Source organism: Sus scrofa, chromosome 14, assembly GCF_000003025.6.
Source record: "Sus scrofa isolate TJ Tabasco breed Duroc chromosome 14, Sscrofa11.1, whole genome shotgun sequence".
Classification (NCBI taxonomy): domain Eukaryota; kingdom Metazoa; phylum Chordata; class Mammalia; order Artiodactyla; family Suidae; genus Sus; species Sus scrofa.
The window spans coordinates 55,851,628-55,871,013 of record NC_010456.5 but is presented as its reverse complement, the minus strand read 5'-3'; the positions used below and the strand labels follow the sequence as shown (position 1 = coordinate 55,871,013).

At 40.1% G+C, this 19,386-nt stretch overlaps 1 protein-coding gene across 8 annotated transcripts in view; it reads left to right on the top strand.

Moving 5' to 3' along the window:
* The window catches only part of TBCE (tubulin folding cofactor E), an 84,553-nt gene that overhangs the window by 30,202 nt on the left and 34,965 nt on the right, over positions 1-19,386 (top strand). The window lies entirely within an intron of this gene.

The following is a 19,386-nucleotide window of genomic DNA, read 5'->3' as shown; positions in this document are numbered from 1 at the left end:
TTCCCAGGCTAGGAGTCTAATCAGAGCTGTAACTGCCGGCCTATGCCACAGCCACAGCAACTTGGGATCTGAGCCGCGTCTGCAACCTACACCACAGCTCGTGGCAACACCGGATCCTTAACCCACCGAGCAAGGCCAGGGGTCAAACCCGAAACCTCATGGTTCCTAGTTGGATTCATTAACCACTGAGCCACAATGGGAACTCCTAATGGTTGTTAATGGTTTGCCATATTTGCTTCATTTCTTTTATTTTTCACTTAAGCATTTTTTTTCATATTTTATTTTTTATGTATGCATATTTTTTATTGTAATTCTATTTTTTAATGATTTTTATTTTTCCATTATAGTTGGTTTACAGTGTTCTGTCAGTTTTCTACTGTTCAGCACTGTGACCCAGTCACACATATATGTACATTCTTTTTCTCACATGATCCTCCATCCTATTCCATCACAAGTGACTATATATAGTTCCCTTTGCTTTCCCACAGGATCTCATTGCTTATCCACTCCAAATGTAGTAGTTTGCATCTAATAACCCCATGCTTAAGCATTTAAAATAAGTGATATACATAGTGGCATTTCATTCCTAAAAACTTCACTATGCTTCTCTTAAAAGAAATACATGTTCTTACAAAATAGTATGTATACTTTAAACTTAAAATTTTAAGAATTTTTGCAAATTTAAAATTTTTTATTGAAATATGGTTGATTTACAGTATTGATTTCTGCTCTATAGCAGAGTGATTCAGTTATTTTTTATTTATTTTTTTGTCTTTTTGCCTTTTTCTAGGGCCGCTCCTGCGGCATATGGAGGATCCCAGGCTAGGGGTCTAATCGGAGCTGTAGCTGCCGGCCTACACCAGACCCACAGCAATGGGGGATCCGAGCCGCGTCTGCAACCCACACCACAGCTCATGGCAATGCCAGATCCTTTACCCACTGAGCAAGGCCAGTGATCGAACCCTCAACCTCATGGTTCCTAGTTGGATTCGTTAACAACTGTGACATGATGGGAACTCCTGATTCAGTTATATACATTCTTTTTCATATTCTTTTCCATTATGAGTTTTTCGCAGGATATTGAATATAGTTCCCAGTGCTATACAGTAGAGGCTTGTCGTTTATCCATTCTATATATTGTGGTTTGTATCTGCTGACCCCAAACTCCCACTTCATCCCTCTCTCCCTGCCCCTTGGGAACCATAAGTCTGTTCTCTATGTCTGTGAATCTTTTTCTGTTTCATTTGTGGCATAATTTAGATAGGCCCATTTGTGCCATAATTTAGATTCCACATTTAAGTGATAATCATATGGTATTTGTCTTTCTCTTTCTCACTTTACTTAGTATGATAATCTCTAGGTGCATTCATGTTGATGCAAATGGCATTATTATTATTATTATTATTATTAGTCTTTTTAGGGCCACACCTGCAGCCTATGGAGGTTCCCAGGCTAGGGTTCTAATTAGAGCTGTAGCCGCTGGCCTTCACCACAGTAATGCCAGATCCGAGCCTCATCTGTGACCTACACCACAGTTCATGGCAATGCCGGATCCTTAACCCACTGAGCATGGCCAGGATGAAACCCTTGTCCTCATGGATACTAATCAGATTTGTTTCCTCTGAGCCATGACTGGAACTCCACAAATGGCATAATTTCATTCTTTTTTATGGCTGTGTAGTATTCCATAGTATATATGTACCACATTTTCTTTATCCATTCATCTGTTTGGTTGTTTAGGTTGTTTCCATGTCTCGGCTATTGTGAGTAGTGCTGTTGTGAACATAACCGTGCATGTATCTTTTTGAATGTAATTTTGTCCAGGTATATGCCCAGGAGTGGGATTGCTGGATCATATGGCAGCTCTGTTTTTTAGTTTTTTTTAAATGGCTGCACTGACAGCATGTGGAAGTTCCTGGGCCAAGGACTGAATCTGAGCTGCAACTGTGACCTGTGCTGTAGCTGCAGCAATACCAGATCCTTTAACCCATTGTACCACAGCACACAGCACACACATTGTGCCACCACACACATGCCTCAAACCCATGCCTCCACAGTGACCTGAGCCAGTGAGGTCGGATTCTTAACCCATTGTGCCACAGCAGGTACTCCTATTTTTTAGTTTTACGAGGAACCTTCATACTGTTTTCCATAGTGGCTGCACCAGCTTACATTCCCACCATCAGTGTAGGAAGGTTCTCTTTTCTCACTACCCTCCTAGCACTTGTTATTTGTAGACTTTTTGAGGATGACCATTTTGACCAATGTGAGGTGGTACTTCATTATAGTTTTGATTTGCATTTCTAGAGTAATTAGCACCATTGAACAGCTTTTCATGAGCCTGATGGCCATTTGTATGTGTTCTTTTGCTAAATGTCTATCTAGGTCTTCTGTCCATTTTTTGATTGGGTTGTGTGTTGTTTTTTTTTTTTCCCCCTTTGATTTTTTAGGGCCACCCAAGGCATATGAAGGTTCCAATATTAGGGGTCAAATCAGAGTTACAGCCACCGGCCTACACCATAGCCACAGCAACGCAGGATCCGAGCCTTGTCTGCAACCTACACCACAGCTCATGGCAACGCCGGATCCTTAACCCACTAAGCAAGGCCAGGGACTGAACCCACAACCTCATGGTTTCTAGTCGGATTCATTTCCTCTGCACCACGATGGGAACTCCTGGGTCATTTGTTTTTTTGTTGTTGAGTTGTAAGAGCTGTTTGTATATTTTGGAAAATAAGCCCTTGTCCAGTGCATCATTTGCGACTATTTTCTCCCATTTTGAAGGTTGTCTTTTTATTTTGTTTATGGTTTCCTTTGCTGTACAGAGCTTGAGAAAACTTAAATTTTGATTCCTATTGTCATATTGGTGAATGGAGTTTTTTAAACCAATAACTAAACCAGATTATTGAAAAACTGTGTCCTTATTAACATCTTTGTTTACAGTCCTTGAAGATTAGTCTCAAGGTGGGATAGGTACATACTTTAATATGGATAATCACATGGTCCTTCATCATTAAAGGCCTTTTAGTCTGCATTTTATGCCATCGAAATTCTATACTAGCCTTTTTCTTGATTAATGTTAGACACGAATTTCTTGGACTCTCATATAAAGAAAATTTGTATCTAATCATCATCGTTATGCTCTTTTTCCTCCAACAAGAAGGCTGTTTATTTAACATTTTAAGGTTTATAACATTTTGACATTACTGTAGGCTGTTGACATTATTTATGAGCTGAGTTATATTGCTCAGGGTATTTTTAAAAATAACATCCTACTTTATTGTTGTTTCATTGTTGCTGTTATTCCAAAATTTTTAATGTTCTTTTTTCATAGCCTTTATTGACATAATACCATTGAGAATCAGTCTACACAAATTATCTGATAGTAAAACTACATGAAGTGTGTATAAAGTACTCTTTTTTTTTTTTTTTTTTTTAATGGCCACCCCTTCAGCACATGAAGTTCCCAGGCTAGGGTTCGAATCAGAGCAGCAGCTTATGGCAGCACCAGATCCTTAACTCACTGAGTGAGGCCAAGGATTGAACCTGCATCCTCATGGACGCTGAGCCACAGATGGAACTGCTAAAGCACTCTTTTTGGAGTGTTTTGGTACAGCCTTCAGATGAATCATGCTTTTGTCCTCCTACAAAAGCAAGTAGAAAGGCGTATATATGTTTAAATGTGATAATGTGATACGTTTTCATGTTCTAGGAGTAGATGGAAGAAATAAGTAAACCTATAAGACTAACTGTTGTCTAGGAGAACATGTCAGCATTATGTCAGCATTGTTTTCAATAGACACATGATGGCATTAAAACAACTGTTATCTATAAGACAAGTAATTATGTAATACAGTTAATTATTTCAGGATGCATTTTATTTTACTTATTTATTTATTTATTTATTTATTTGTCTTTTGCCTTTTCTAAGGCTGCTCCCACGGCATATGGATGTTCCCAGGCTAGGGGTCTAATCGGAGCTGTAGCCACTGGCCTACACCAGAGCCACAGCAACACCAGATCCAAGCCGCGTCTGTGACCTACACCTCAGCTCACAGCAACGCCGGATCCTTAACCCACTGAGCAAGGCCAGGGATCGAACCCGCAACCTCATGGTTCTTAGTCAGATTCGTTAACCACTGCGCCACGACGGGAACTCCTCAGAATGCATTTTATAACACAACTAATTACGGAGATGTAGACCCACTTAAAATTTGTAGCAGATTTTATTATGGGAGAAATAGGCATTTGGGAATTTCTTATTTAAAGTGTTTTAGGCCCCAGTCACCTCTTCCATACCCTCCAGATGCAGAAATTTGGACTCAGGTGTGTGTATGTGTTTGAGGCTTTGAACAGATGTTGGATTGCTTCCTGAGAGAGAATTCTTGCTCCTTTAAGTACTGCTGTGTGTGTAGTCTTCTGCCTCAAAGGGTTGTTAGGAGGAATCAGTGAATTAATATAAATATAAAGCATTTAGAACTGTACCTGATAGGGAGTAAGAACCTTTTAAATGTAGAGATTATTATTATTATTATTTGTCTTTTTTAGGGCCGCAGCCATGGCACATGGGGGTTTCCAGGCTAGGGCTCAAATTGGAGCTATAGCTGCTGGTCCACACCACAGCCACAGCAACTTGGGATCCGAGCCGCTTCTGCGACCTACACCACAGCTCATGGCAACGCTGGATCCTTAACCCACTGATCAAGTCCAGGGATCAAACCTGCGTCCTCTTGGCTGCTAGTCACATTAGTTTCTGCTGAACCACAATGGGAACTCCTAAGTGTTAGAGATTAATATTGTTTTTGCTGTTATTGTTGTTAATATGGTGAATTAGAAAAAAGTACTCTTTTCTTAGAACACTTAATTTCTGTCTATACGAAAATCATCGTAATTGATTTTTGTTAGAGCGTGATACTTTATTGTCATTGCCAGAAAAAGAAATCAATGTAATAAATATAAAAATCTCCAATTTATGGCCCTCAAGGCCAGAAAATGTGGTCTTTGATGTTCAGATTAAACTATTACTCTTATTAACCACGTGCCTTATAACTAGGAATAGCCAGATAGAATTCCTGTTCTTCAGTTTATTAAAAGTGACTTCAGTTTGGAATCACTGTCATTTAGCTATGGAAAGGAGCCTAGCTGAGAGGGCATGTCTGGGGAGGGAAGTCTGATGCAGCATGCCTGGTTGCTTGTTAGAAATGCGAGTTTACAGGTTATGTACTCAGAGATTCTTTTTCTTTTTTTTTTTTTTTTTTTTTTTTTGCTTTTTAGAGCCACAGTCACAGCATATGGAGGTTCCCAGGCTAGGGGTTGAATCAGAACTGTAGCCAGTAGCCTATGCCAGAGCCACGCAGTGCAGGATCCGAACCTCATTGTGACCTACACCATAGCTCATGGCAACACCAGATCCATAACCCACTAAGCAAGGCAAGGGATCAAACCTGCATCCTCATTAACCACTGAACATGGGTTTATTAACCACTGAGCACGACAGGAACTCTCCCATTAAATATTCCATTCATCACACTCCTCTGGTTTGTATTTCATGCTCACCAAGCAATCTCCTGATTATGGTGTGGCTTCTTATGTTACTCTCTTTACAGGAGTAGAATGATGTATGGAATCATTATTTTTTATAAATAGAGCATTTCTTAAAAGAATTTTAGGTTCACAGCAGAATTAAGCAGAAAATACAGGAAGTTCCTTTTATTATTCCCTCTCCCCACTTCAGCACAGCCTCCCCCACTGTCAATGCCCTGCACCAGAGGGGTGCATCTCTTACAGTTGATGAACCTACACTGACTCGTCATCCTCACTCAAAGTCCTTCATTTACATTAGGGTTCACTCCTGGTGTTGGACATTCTTTGGGTTTTGACACATGTACACTGACATGTATCCACTATTAGAACATCACACAGAATAGTTTCACTGGGGTAAAAATCATCTTTGCTCTGTCTACTCATTCCTCTCTCCCTCCTAAGCTCTGGTAGCCATGGATCTTGTTACCGTCTGTGTAGTTTTTAGCTTTTCCAGAAAGTCATATAGCTGGAATGCTTTGTATGTAGCCTTTCAGGTTGCCTTTTTTTCATGTAGTAGTATGCATTTAAGTTTCCTCTGTGTCTTTTCAGGTCTAGATACCTCATTTCTTTTTTTTTAAGTATCTTTAATCCTTAAAAAATTTTTTTATTGGAGTAAAGTTGATTTACAATGTTGTGTTAGTGTCAGGTGTACAGCAAAGTGAGTCAGTCATACATATAAATATATTCATCCCCCCCATAAGTTGTTACAAACTTGAGCAGATTTGCCTGTGCTATATAGTAGCTTTTTGTTAATCTGCCTTTTTATAAAGTAGTGTGTATCTTATTTCCACCCTCCCAACTCCTCCCTCCCTCCAACAGTTTCACCTATAGTGATTGTAGTTTAGTTTGAAATCTGTGCATTTTTTCTGTTAATAAGTTCATTTATATCACTTTAATTAGATACCACATATAAGTGTTATTATATGATACTTGTCTTTGTCTGACTTACTTCACTCAGTATATAATCTCTAGGTCCACCCATGTTGCTGCAAATGGTATGCTTTCATTCTTTTTTATGGCAGAGTAATGTTCCATCTTCTTTATCTATTCCTCTGTTGTTGGACATTTAGGTTGTTTCTATGTCTTGGCTATTGTAAATAGTGCTGCTGTGAACATTAGAGTGCATGTATTTTTTTGAATTATGGTTTTCTCTGGATATATGCCCAGGAGTGGGATTGCTGGATCATATGATAATTCTATATTGAGCTTTTTAAGGAATCTCCATACTGTCCTCCATACATTCCCACCAGCAGTGAAGGAGGGTTCCCTTTTCTCTGCATCCTCTCCAACACATACTGTTTGTAGACTTTTCGATGATGGCCAATATCTCATTTCTTTTTAGTGCTAAATAATAGCCCATTGTCTGTGTCTATGTTTTGGCACTTACGGAATAAAGCCTCTGTAAACATCCACAGGCAGGCTTTTGTATAGACATAACTTTTCATCTCATTTAGGTAAGTACCAAGGAGTATGACAGCTCGAATGTTGGAGTCATTATTTTTAATTCTTATGTTTGCAATGAAGTTGGGTGTGTTTACAACTGGCTTTTCATGTGTCTTGATGTCCAGGAAGAGAATGGAGTACTCCTGTTAGCCAGAAGACTTACGTTTGTGTGACAGTTTTATTTATCATTGTAAGCCTATGCTCTAGTGCCTGCTTCAGTCTTTTCTGAATTTGAGTTTGCTCAACTTAGGCTAATACGGGTCTTGTCACTCTGACATGGGAGAAGGCCGAAGTCCAGAGCTGGCAGTGTTGGGATCAGACTGATGAGATAGTTCTGCCCAGTCCCCACTCTTCTCTGACCTCTCACCAGGGAGTTCCCTGGTACCCTAGCAGTTCAGAACTCAGCATTGTCACTGTGTGGCTTGGGTCACTGCTGTGGTGAGGGATGGATCTCTGGCCTGGGAAATTATGCATGTTGCAGGCTCGGTCAAAAAAAAAAATGTACTAAAATAAATGACTTCTGCACTTACAGACACACTGCTCTAAATAGGTCACGAGATTGCACACTATGACTTCAGCAGGCAATTTTCCTTTCTTTTTTTTTGCCTTTTTCTAGGGCCACTCCCGTGGCATATGGAGGTTCCCAGGCTAGGGATCCAATCGGAGCTGCAGCTGCCGGCCTACACCACAGCCACAGCAACGCAGGATCTGAGCTGCGTCTGCGACCTATACCACAGCTCATGGCAACTTCAGATCCTTAACCCACTGAGCAAGGCCAGGGACCGAACCCGCAACCTCATGGTTCCTATTGCTAGTCGGATTCGTTAACCACTGAGCCACGACAGGAACTCCAGCAATTTTCCTTTCATTGCTTACCTCAAATCTTACTACTTCTATATGTCTTACCCATACCACAGCATGTGGAAGTTCCCAGGCCAGGAATCTAACCCATGCCACGTTAGTGACCCGAGCCATAGCAGTGACAACACCAAATCCTTAACCTCTAGGCCTCCAGGTGTGTAGACTTTTTTTTTTTTTTTTTTTTTTGGCCCCACCCATGGCATCTGGAAGTTCCTAAGCCAGGGATCAAACCCACACCACAGCAATGAGAATGCTGGATCTATAACCTGCTGAGCTGCAAAAGAACTCCTATTTGTAGACCTTTTTTTTTTCCTTCTTCTTTTTATGGCCGCAGTGACATACGGAAGTTCACAGGTGAGGGTCAAACTGGAGCTGCAGCTGCTGGCCCACACCACAGCCACACCATATCCAAGCTCACAGCAACACTGGATCCTTAACCAACTGAGCAAGGCCAGAGATTGAATCTGCATCTTTATGGGTTCTAGTTGGGTTCATTATTAATGAGCCACAATGAATACTCCCCTTATTTGTAGACTTTTTAATGATGGCCATTCTAACCAGTGAATAGTCAAAACGATATTGTAGTTTTGATTTGCTTTTCTCTTATAATTGGCGATGATAAGCATCTTTTCATTTGCCTGTTGGTCATCTGTATGTCTTCTTTGGAGAAATGTATTTAGGTCTTCTTTCCATTTCTCTTAAAACAATTTTTTTTTTTGTCTTTTTAGGGCCACACCTGTGGCATATGGAGGTTCCCAGGCTAGGGGTCTAATCGGAGCTGTTGCTGCCAGCCTGCACCAGAGCCACAGCAACACCAGATCTGAGCCATGTCTGTGACCTAAACCACAGCTCATGGCAACGCCAGATCTGTAACCCACTGAGTGAGGCCAGGGATCGAACCCTCCACCTCATGGTTCCTAGTTGGATTTGTTTCCACTGTGCCATCATGGGAACTCCAATTTTTTTTTTTTTAAATTATAGTTGATTTACAATATTCTGTCAATTTCTCCTGTGCAGCATAGTGACTTGGTTATATATATGTATACATTCTTTTTCTCCCATCATCCTCCATCATGTTCCATCACAAGTGATTAGATATATTTCCTGGGCTGTACAGCAGGATTTCATTGCTTATACATTCCAAATGCAATAGTTTGCATTTACTAATCCCAAACTCCCAGTCCATCCCACTTCCTCTCCCTCCCCCTCAGCAACCACAAGTCTGTTCTCCATGTCTGTGAGTTTGTTTCTTTTCTGTAGATAGGTTCATTTGGGTCATATATTAGATTCCAGATAAGTGATATCATATGGTATTTGTCTTTCTTTTTCTGACTTACTTCTCTTATTAGTATGAGAGTCTCTAGTTCCATCCATGTTGCTCCAAATGACATTATTTTATTCTTTTTTAATGGCTGAGTAGTATTCCATTGTGTTATGTGTACCACAGATTCTTAATCCATTCATCTGTTTTTTTTTTTTTTTTTGTCTTTTGCTTTTTCTAGGGCCGCACCCGTGGCATATGGAGGTTCCCAGGCTAGGTATCAAATCGGAGCTGTAGCCACTGGCCTACACCACAGCCACAGCAGCGCGGGATCCGAGCTGCGTCTGCAACCTACACCACAGCTCATGGCAACGCCAGATCCTTAACCTACTGAGCAAGGCCAGGAATTGAACCCGCAACCTCATGGTTCCTAGTCAGATTCGTTAAACACTGAGCCACGTCGGGAACTCCAATCCATTCATCTGTTGATGGGCATTTAGATTGTGTCCATGTCTTGGCTATTGTGTATAGTGCTGCAATGAACATAGGGGCGCATGTATCTTCTTTTTCCTTTTTTTAAATTTTGCTTTTTAGGGCTGCACCCACAACATTTAGAAGTTCCTAGGCTAGGGATCAAATTGAAGCTTCAGCTGCTGGCCACAGCCACAGTAACGTGGGATCCGAGCTGCGTCTGTGATCTATACCACAGCTCACAGCAATGCCAGAGATTGAACCCACATTCTCATGGATACTAGTCAGGTTTGTTAACTGCTGAGCCATGATGGGAACTCTGATATTCTTTTTCTTAGAGATATTTACTACTTTTCTATTTAGGGAAGACTTTTCAATGTTTCTTTTAGGATGGGCTTGGTATTGCTCTGTTCTGTTAGCTTTTCCTTGTCAGGGAAATTCTTTATCTACTTTTATTCTAAATGATAATCCTGATTTGCAGATTTTCTTCCTCTTAGCACTTTGAATATATCTTGCCACTCACTTCTGGTGTACAGCATATCTGTAGTGAAATCAGTGAATAATCTTATGGGGATTTCCTTGTAACTATTTATTTTCCTCTTGCTGCCTTCAGAATCCTCTCTTAAACTTTTGCCATTTTTTGGTGTAGGTCTATTTGGATTTATCTTCTTTGAGACCTTCTGTGCTTCCTGTATCTGGATATCCGTTTCCGTTTTTAGGTTTGAGAAGTTTTCAGCCATAATTTATTCAAATACTTTTTCAATCCCCTTTTCTCTCTCTTCTCCTTCTGGGAAACCTATTATGCATAGGTGGCATGCTTTATTGTATCCTATAAGTCTCTTATATTGCTTTTATTTATTTATTTTTTCATTTCACTTTCTTTTTTTCTTTTATTTGTATCTCATTCTTTTTATTTATTTTAATGTTTTTATTTTTTCCATTATAGTTGGTTTACACTGTTCTGTCAATTTTCTATTGTACAGCAAAATGACCCAATCACACATACAAATATACATACTTTGTCTCACATTATCCTCCATCTCCTGTCCTGACTGGAGATTTGCACTGTTCTAACTTGCAGATCACTTATTCATTTTTCTGCATTATTGACTATGTTATTCATTGCTTTCATATTTTTAATTTTTTTTAAATTATTAATTTATAAGCTGCATCTGCAGCATATGGAAGTTCACAGGCTATGGGTCGAATTGGTGCTACAGCTGCTGGCCTTCACCACAGCCATAGCAACGCAGGATTCAAGCCTCTTTTTCGACCTCCACTGCACCTCATGGCAATGCCAGATCCTTAACCCACTGAATGGGGCCAGGGATCGAACCTGAATCCTCATGGGTACTAACTGGATTGGTTTGGTTTTTTTTTGTTTGTTTTTGTTTTTTGTTTTTTTTTAATCTTTTTAGGGCTGAGCCTGCGTCATATGGAGGTTCCCAGGTTAGGGGTTCAGTTGGAGCCTAACTGCTGGCCTACACCACAGCCACAGCAGCGTGGGATCCGAGCTGCATCTGCAACCTACACCACAGCTCATGGCAACACTGGATCCTTAACCCACTGAGTAAGGCCAGGGATTGAACCCACATTCCCATGGATACTAGTCAGGTTTGTTAACCACTGAGCCACAATGGGAACTCCAATTTTTTTTTTAAATAATTTTTATTTTTTCCATTATAGTTGGTTTACAGTGTTCCATCAATTTCCTACTGTATAGCAAAGTGACCCAGTCACACATACATATATACATTCTTTTTCTCACATTATCCTCTATCATGCTCCATCATAAGTATCTAGGTATAGTTCCTAGTGCTCTACAGCAGGATCTCATTGCTTATCCATTCCAAAGGCAGTAGTTTGCATCTATTAACCCCAGATTCCCAGTCCTTCCCACTCCTTTCCCCTTCCCCTTGGCAACCACAAATCTGTTCTCTAAGTCCATGAGTTTCTTTTCTGTGGAAAGTTTTGTTTGTGCTGTATATTAGATTCCAGATGTAAGCGATATATGGTATTTGCCTTTCTCTTTCTGACTTAGGTAATTTAGTATGAAAGTCTCTAGTTCTGTCCATTTTTCTGCAAATGGCATTATTTTGTTCTTTTTTATGGCTGAGTAGTATTCCATTGTGTATGTGTACCACAAATTCTTAATCCATTCATCTATTGATGGACACTTAGATTGTTTCCGTGTCTTGGCTATTGTGAATAGGGCTGCAATGAACATATGGGTGTATGTGTCTATTTCAAGGAAAGTTTTGTTTGGATATATGCCAAAGAGTGGGATTGCTGGGTCCTATGGTAGTTCTATATTTAGTTTTCTAAGGTACCTCCATACTGTTTTCCATAGTGATTGTACCAATTTACATTCCCACCAGCAGTGTAGGAGGGTTCCCTTTTCTCCACACCCTCTCCAGCAGTTGTTATTTGTGGACTTATTAATGATGGCCATTATGACAGGTGTGAGGTGGTACCTCATAGTAGTTTTGATTTGTGTTTCTCTAATAATCAGTGATGTTGAGCATTTTTTCATGTGCTTGTTGGCCATCTGTATATTTTCTTTGGAGAAATGTCTATTCAGGTCTTTTGCTCATTTTTCCATTGGGTTGTTGGTATTTTTGCTGTTGAGTTGTATAAGTTATTTGTATATTTTAGAGAGTAAGTCCATGTCAGTTGCATCATTTGAAATTATTTTCTCCCATTCTGTAGGTTGTCTTTTTGATTTTTTTTTTTTAATGGTTTCCTTTGCTGTGCAAAATCTTGTCAGTTTGATTAGGTCCCATTGGTTTATTTTTGCTTTTATTTCTGTTACCTTGGGAGACCTGAGAAAACATTTGTGCGGTTGATGCCAGAGAATGTTTTGCCTACATTCTCTTCTAGGAGTTTGATGGTGTCTTGTCTTAGGTTTAAGTCATTAAGCCATTTTGAGTTTATTTTTGTGCATGGTGTGATGGTGTGTTCCAGTTTCATTGATGTACATGTGGCTGTCTAGTTGGATTTGTTACTGCTGAGCCATAGTGGGAACGCCCTCATTGCTCTTAGAAGTGTGACTGTTGTGAATCTGACTAGCAGCTTGGTCTGCTGTGAAGGCACAAGATTGTGCCCCAGTCCGGTACAGTTGGTAAAAGGATCTGGCATTTCTGTAGCTGTGACATAGGTTGCAGTTGTGGGTCCATTTTGATCCACAACTGGATCGTGAATAAGAACTTCCATATTCTGCAAGGTGTGGCCATTAAAAAAAAAAAAGAAGACGTATAACTGTTGTGGTAGCCAAAGCTCTCACTGAAAGTTGAGTGGGGCCTCGTTTTTACTCTGCGGTTGTTACTTCCATGTCAGAGGCCAGGAGTTTCTCCTAGTTGTTGGAGTAGAAGCCCCTAGATCCATTTTTCAGCTGTGTTTCTGAGCTGCGGTGTGAGGTAGGCAGGAGCAGAGCACTCCCAATAGGAGAGGAGCCACTGAATATTCCTCTGCCAGAGTTGTTCATCAGTGAGTATGCTCTTTTGGGTCACCTTTTACCTGTTGTGTGAGGTTACAAAGTACTCTATTGTTGGCCAGATCCTTAACCTACTGAGTGGGGCCTGGGATCAAACCTACATGCTCACGGATACTAGTCAGTTTCATAACCTGCTGAGCCATAACTGAAACTCTCAGTTACATACCATTTTAATATTTTATTTTATTTCTTAATTAATTTTTAATTTTTGTTTGTTTTTAGGGCCACACCTGCAGCATATGAAGGTTCCCAAGCTAGGGGTCCAATCAGAGCCATAGCTGCCAGCCTACGCCACAGCCACAGCAACGCCAGATCCAAGCCACGTCTGGGAGCTACACCACAGCTCATGGCAACGCCAGATCCTTAACCCACTGAGCAAGGCCAGGGATTGAACCTGCAACTTCATGGTTCCCAGTCGGATTTGTTTCCACTGTGCCACAACAGGAACTCATTTTTTTTTTTTTTAATTTTATGTGAGAATTGCAGCAATTTAACATATTTATTTATATATTTTGTTTTTTAGGGCTGCACCCATGGCATATGGAGGTTCCCAGGCTAGGGGTCTAATCAGAGCTACAGCTGCCGGCCTACACCACAGCCACAGCAAGGCAGGATCCGAGCTGCGTCTGTGACCTACACCATAGCTCACAGCAACGTTGGATCCTTAACCGTCTGAGGAGGCCTGGGATTGAACCCTCAACCTCATGGTTCCTAGTTGGATTCATTTCTGCTGCTCCAAGTCAGGAACTCTTTAATCTTTTTAAAATAGACTTTATTGTTTTACAATAGTTTCAGCTTCACAGTAAAATTGACTGGAAGATACAGAGATTTCCCACATAACCTCCTGTCCTCACACATGCATAACCTCTATTGTGATCTCCTCTCCCCTACCTAATGGAGTATTTGTTACAACTCCTGAACCTACATTGATACAACATTACCATTCCAAGTCCATAGTTTCTGTTAGATGACACCAAAAGCAAAGCAACAAAAGCAAAAATAAACAAATGGGACTACATCAAACCTTTAACAAAATAGACACTTTTCCAGAGAAGATATGCAGATGGCCAAAAGATACATTAAAATATATTCATCGTTGGTAATAATTAGGTAAATGCAAATCAAAACCTTACTGATATTACCTCACACCTGTTAAGAGTGGCTAGTATTAGAAAGACGAGGGAAAACAAATGTTGGTGAGGATGTGGACAAAAGAGAACTCTTGTGCACTGTTATTGATGGGAATGTAAATTGTTGCAGCCACCATGGAAACCAGTGTGGAGGTTCCTCAAAAAATTTCAAAATAGAGCCAGCATAAGATCCAGCAATTCCAGTTCTGCATATTTATCCAAAGAAAATGAAAACACTAGCTCAAAAACATATTCCTTTATGTTCATTATAGCATTGTTTACAATAGCCAAGAAATGGAAACAACTTTAGTATCTATTGATGGGGGATTAGATTTCACTCTTGGTGCTGTGTATTCTATGGGTTTGGACAAATTTTTTCTTTTTTTTTTTTTTTTGGCTTTTCAGGGCTGTACCTGTGGCATATGGCAGTTCCCAGGCTAGGGGTGTACTCTAAACTGTAGCCACTGGCCTATACCACAGCCACAGCAACATGGGATCTGAGCTGCATTTGTGACTTACACCACAGCTCATGGCAGCCCCAGATCCTCAACCCACTGAGCAAGGCCAGGGTTCAAACCTGTGACCTCATGGATACTAGTCACATACGTTTTTGCTGAGCCATGATGGGAACTCCTAAACTTTAAAAATGTTTTTCCTTTTTATGGTTTCACCTGTGGCTTATAGAAGTTCTTGGGCTAGGGGTTGAATTGGAGCAGTAGCTACTGGCCTACACCACAGCCACAGCCGCATCTATGACCTATCCTGCAACTTGTGGCAATGCTGCACTTTTAACCCACTGAGCAAGGGCAGGGATCAGATCTGCATCCTTACAGGCACTATGTTGTGTTCTTAACCTGCTGAGCCACAGCAGGAATACCCATCTTTTCACATTTTTGATAATGGTCTTTGATGTATAAAAGTGTTTAAATTTTCCTTAATTTTTTAAAGTGTTATTAAAATGTAGTTGATTTATACAAGTGTTGAAGTTTTATAAAGTCCAGTTTATCTGTTTTTTCTTATATTTTTTTTGGTGCCATATCTAAAAATCCATTGCCAAATCCATGGTCATGAGGATTTACCTCTAAGTTTTCTTCCAAGAGTTTTATGTTATTAGCTCTTGTATTTAGGTTTTTTTAATCTATGTTGAGTGTTTTTTTGTTTGTTTGGGTTTTTTTTTTTTTTTGTCTTTTTGTCTCTTTAGGGCCATACCCACGGCATATGGAAGATCCCAGGCTAGGGGTCAAATCCGAGCTGTAGCTGGTGGTCTATGCCATAGCCACAGCAACGCACGATCTGAGCCGTGTCTGCGACTTACATCACAGCTCACGGCAATGCCAGATCCTTAATCCGCTGAGCAAGACCAGGGATCGAACCCACAACCCCATGGTTCCTAGTCAGGTTCGTTAACCACTGAGCCATAATGGGAACTCCTGTTGAGTGTTTTTTAATCTGTGGTGTGAGTTGCGTATCCAAATTTGTGTTTTTGCATGTGGATATCTAGTTGTGCCAGCACCATGTGGTAAAAAGACTGCCCTTTCCTACTGAGTGGACTGGACACTTTTGTCAAAGACCAACTAACCATTGTATGGGCTTATTTCTGAACTCTCAGTTCTAGTCCTTTGGTCTGATCCTTATGACAGCATCAAACTTTCTTATTAACAGTAGCTTTGTAACAAGTTTTGAAGTTGGAAACTGTGAGCCCTCTGTCTTTGTTGTTCTTTTTCATGATCATTTTGGCTATTCAGGGCCTCTTGCTTGCTTTGCTTTTTTGAAGGATATTGTCACAAATTTCAGTGTTCCAGATTACCAGGCTTCTGTGGGTTTTTTTTTTTTTGTTTTTTTGTGGTCCCCCCAGCATTTTGAAGATGTCATTCATTTATCTTCTTGCTTTTATTGTTTCTGTGGAGAAGTCAGCTATTTTTGATTGTTCTCCTTTGAAGATAATCTGTTTTCTCTTCCTCACCCCGAGCTGTTTTAAGGTTTTTCTTTGCCTTTGTTATATGGTCACTGGTGGGTTTTGTTTGTTTTGGTTTTGGTTTTTCTGGTTTTTGTTCTTTTGTATTTACGCTGTATGTTGTTGCTAGAGCTTCTTAAATTTATAGCTTGCTGGCTTTCTTTAGTTATGTGATATTCTCAGTCATTATTTCTTCAAAGATTGCTTCTTCCACAATCTCTTCCTACTGTCTTTTTGGGACTCCAGTTATATACATGGTAGACCTTTCCATTGTATTCTCTGTCTCTTTTATACACTAGTCTGTTTCTCATCACTTGTTAACTGTGCTTCATTCTCTCTATATTTTTTCTGGCCTGTTTTTAAAAAAATTATGTATTATCTGTAGCAAAACTGTATCCATTGAATTATAATTTGAATTATTATAGTTTAAGTTTCAGAATGTCCATTTAGGGTTTTAAAAAAGTTAAAAATTTTTTGCTGAAATTCTCAAACTCACTTTTTATTTTCTGACTTTTTTTTTTTTTTCATCTTTTTAGGGCCACACCAACAGCACATGGACATTCCCAGGCTAGGGGTCCACTTGGAGCTGCAGCTGCCAGCCTACACCACAGCCACAGCCACAGGAGATTTGAGCCTTGTCTGGGACCTACGCCACAGCTCATGGCAATGCCAGATCTGAGCCATGTCTGTGACCTACACCACAGCTCACAACAACACTGGATCCTTAACCCACTGGGCTAGGCCAGGGATTGAACCTGCAACCTCATGGTTCCTACTCGGATTCATTTCCACCATGCCACTATAGGAACTACATATTTTCCTGAAAATATTAAAAATAGTTAAAACTCCATAATACAGATAGATACCTGATGGATCTATTTTGTTTTACTTAAAAAAAATTTTTTTTTGGCTATGCCCATGGCATGTGGAAGGTCCTGAGCCAGGGACCAAACCCACACCACAGCAGCCACCTGAGCTTTTGCAGTGACAATGCCAAATCCTTAACCCACTGTGCCACAAGGAACTTCCTGATGGATCTGTTTCTGTTGGCTGTTGTTTCTCTTGGTTTTTAGTCATAGACTCCTCTTTTTCTTTGCTTGATTCTTTTTGTTTGACTGCCAGGTATTGATTATGAAGAATTATAATTTGAGTTTTGCAATGGTGTTATCTTCCTCCAGAGAGGACTGGGTTAATTCTGGCAAATGGTGAGTCAGTAGCAATCCCATATCACTCTAAACAAGTTTGGGAATGAGATTATTTGAAGTTGGCTTTAATCCCTGCAAGGGCTAGTCTATTTAGAATTGGTTCCTTCTTACTAGGATGAAGATTTTTCAAGCCCCAGTACAAAACCTAAAGAGTTTCTCACAATCTCTACCTTCCTTGGGAGGCTATGATTTTCAGTATTAATCTCTTAGCCACTCAGATCTGTCCAAAGCTCTGTTCAGCTTTTTAATTTTTCAGCCTTTTCAATCAGAGTCAGCAGTTGTCTTGAGTGGGAAAAGTTGCTCTGAAGGCTTCATTTAACTCTGGTGTTCCCTCTTCTCTCAGATACTGGCTTTGTAACTCTTCAGTGCCTTGTTAGCTCTCTGGTTCTTTCAAAGAGATATTTTATATATATACTTTTAAAAGAAATTGTGGGAGTTCCCATTGTGGCACAGTGGAGATGAATCCAACTAGGAACCAAGAGGTTGTGGGTTTGATCCCTGGCCTTGCTCAGTGGGTTAAGGATCCAGCATTGCCGTGAGCTGTAGTGTAGGTCACAGACATGGCTCGGATCCCACATTGCTGTAGCTGTGGCATAGGCTGGTGGCTACAGCTCTGATTTGACCCCTACCCTGGGAATTTGCACATGCTGTGGGCGCAGCCCTAAAAAAAAAAAAAAAAAAGGGAATTGTAAGTTATACATTACTAAACTATTTTAATCACTTTTAAGTGATTTTAAGTGATCTGTCTCTAGGACTGTTTTCATTTTGCAAAACTGAAACTCTCTTTCTTTTAAACACTTAACTCCCCATTCTCCCCTTCCCTCAGTTCACATAACCACCATTCTACTTTCTGTCCCTCTTTAAGTGGAATCATGTATTGTTTGTTTTTGTGTCTCTAGTTTATTTCACTTAGTATAAAATCTTCAGGATTCATCCATCTTATAGCATGTGTCGTAATGTCATTCATTTTTTCAGGCTGAATAATATTCCATTGTATGGATAGACCACATTTTGTTTATCCATTGATCCATCATTGGGCACTTTCTTTTTTTTAAAGACACAGTGCAAATAGCTTTTATTTGTATTCATTGATTGATTGGTTGATTGATCTTTGCTCTTTAGAGCTGCACCCATGGCATATGGATGTTCCCAGGCTGGGGGTGGAATTGAAGCTACAGCTGTCAGCCTGCATCACAGCTCATGGTAAGGCCAGGGATCGAACCCACATCCTCATGTACTTGTTTCCACTGCACCACAACCGGAACTCCAATCATTGGGCACTTTATGCATGCATCCATCCACCTTGTAGCTCTTATGAATAATGCTGCTGTGAACACTAGTATGCTGACATTTATTTGAGTCTTTTGATGTCAGTTCTTTGGGGTATATGCCCAGAAGTAGAATTGCTGGATTATGTGGTAATTCTGTCTTTAGTTTTCTGAAGAACCACTATACTGTTTTCCATAGCAGCTGCACCATTTTACGTTCCCCCTAGGAATGCTAAGAGTTGCGATTTCTCCACAACCTTACCAATGCTTGTTGTTTTCTGTTTTGTTGACATTAGCCATCCTAATTTGTGTAAAGTGATTAAAAAAAAAAGCTTATTGGCAGAGCCGCCTTGCCTGCCTCATGCATCTCTCACAAGCATCCTATCTTAATAAATCTATTTCTTGCCTATCACTTTGTAAAAAAAAAGGGGGGGGGTTATCTAGATTTTCTAGTTTTCAGTAGGAGGCTAGATCCAGAAATGAAACTCTTTGTCTTACTTTTGTGCCTAACACAGTGCTATATACATAGTGTGTACTTAATAAGTATGGGTAGAAGAGAGGATAAAGGTAAACTGTAGGATGGTTAGCAAATATAAGGTATGAGTTATAGATGGCATAGTATGATGGGTAAGTATTGACATCTGAAGTTAGAATGATCTGGACTTGAAATGTGTGACTTTGGGTGTTACTTTAACCTATATCAAATAACAATACTAA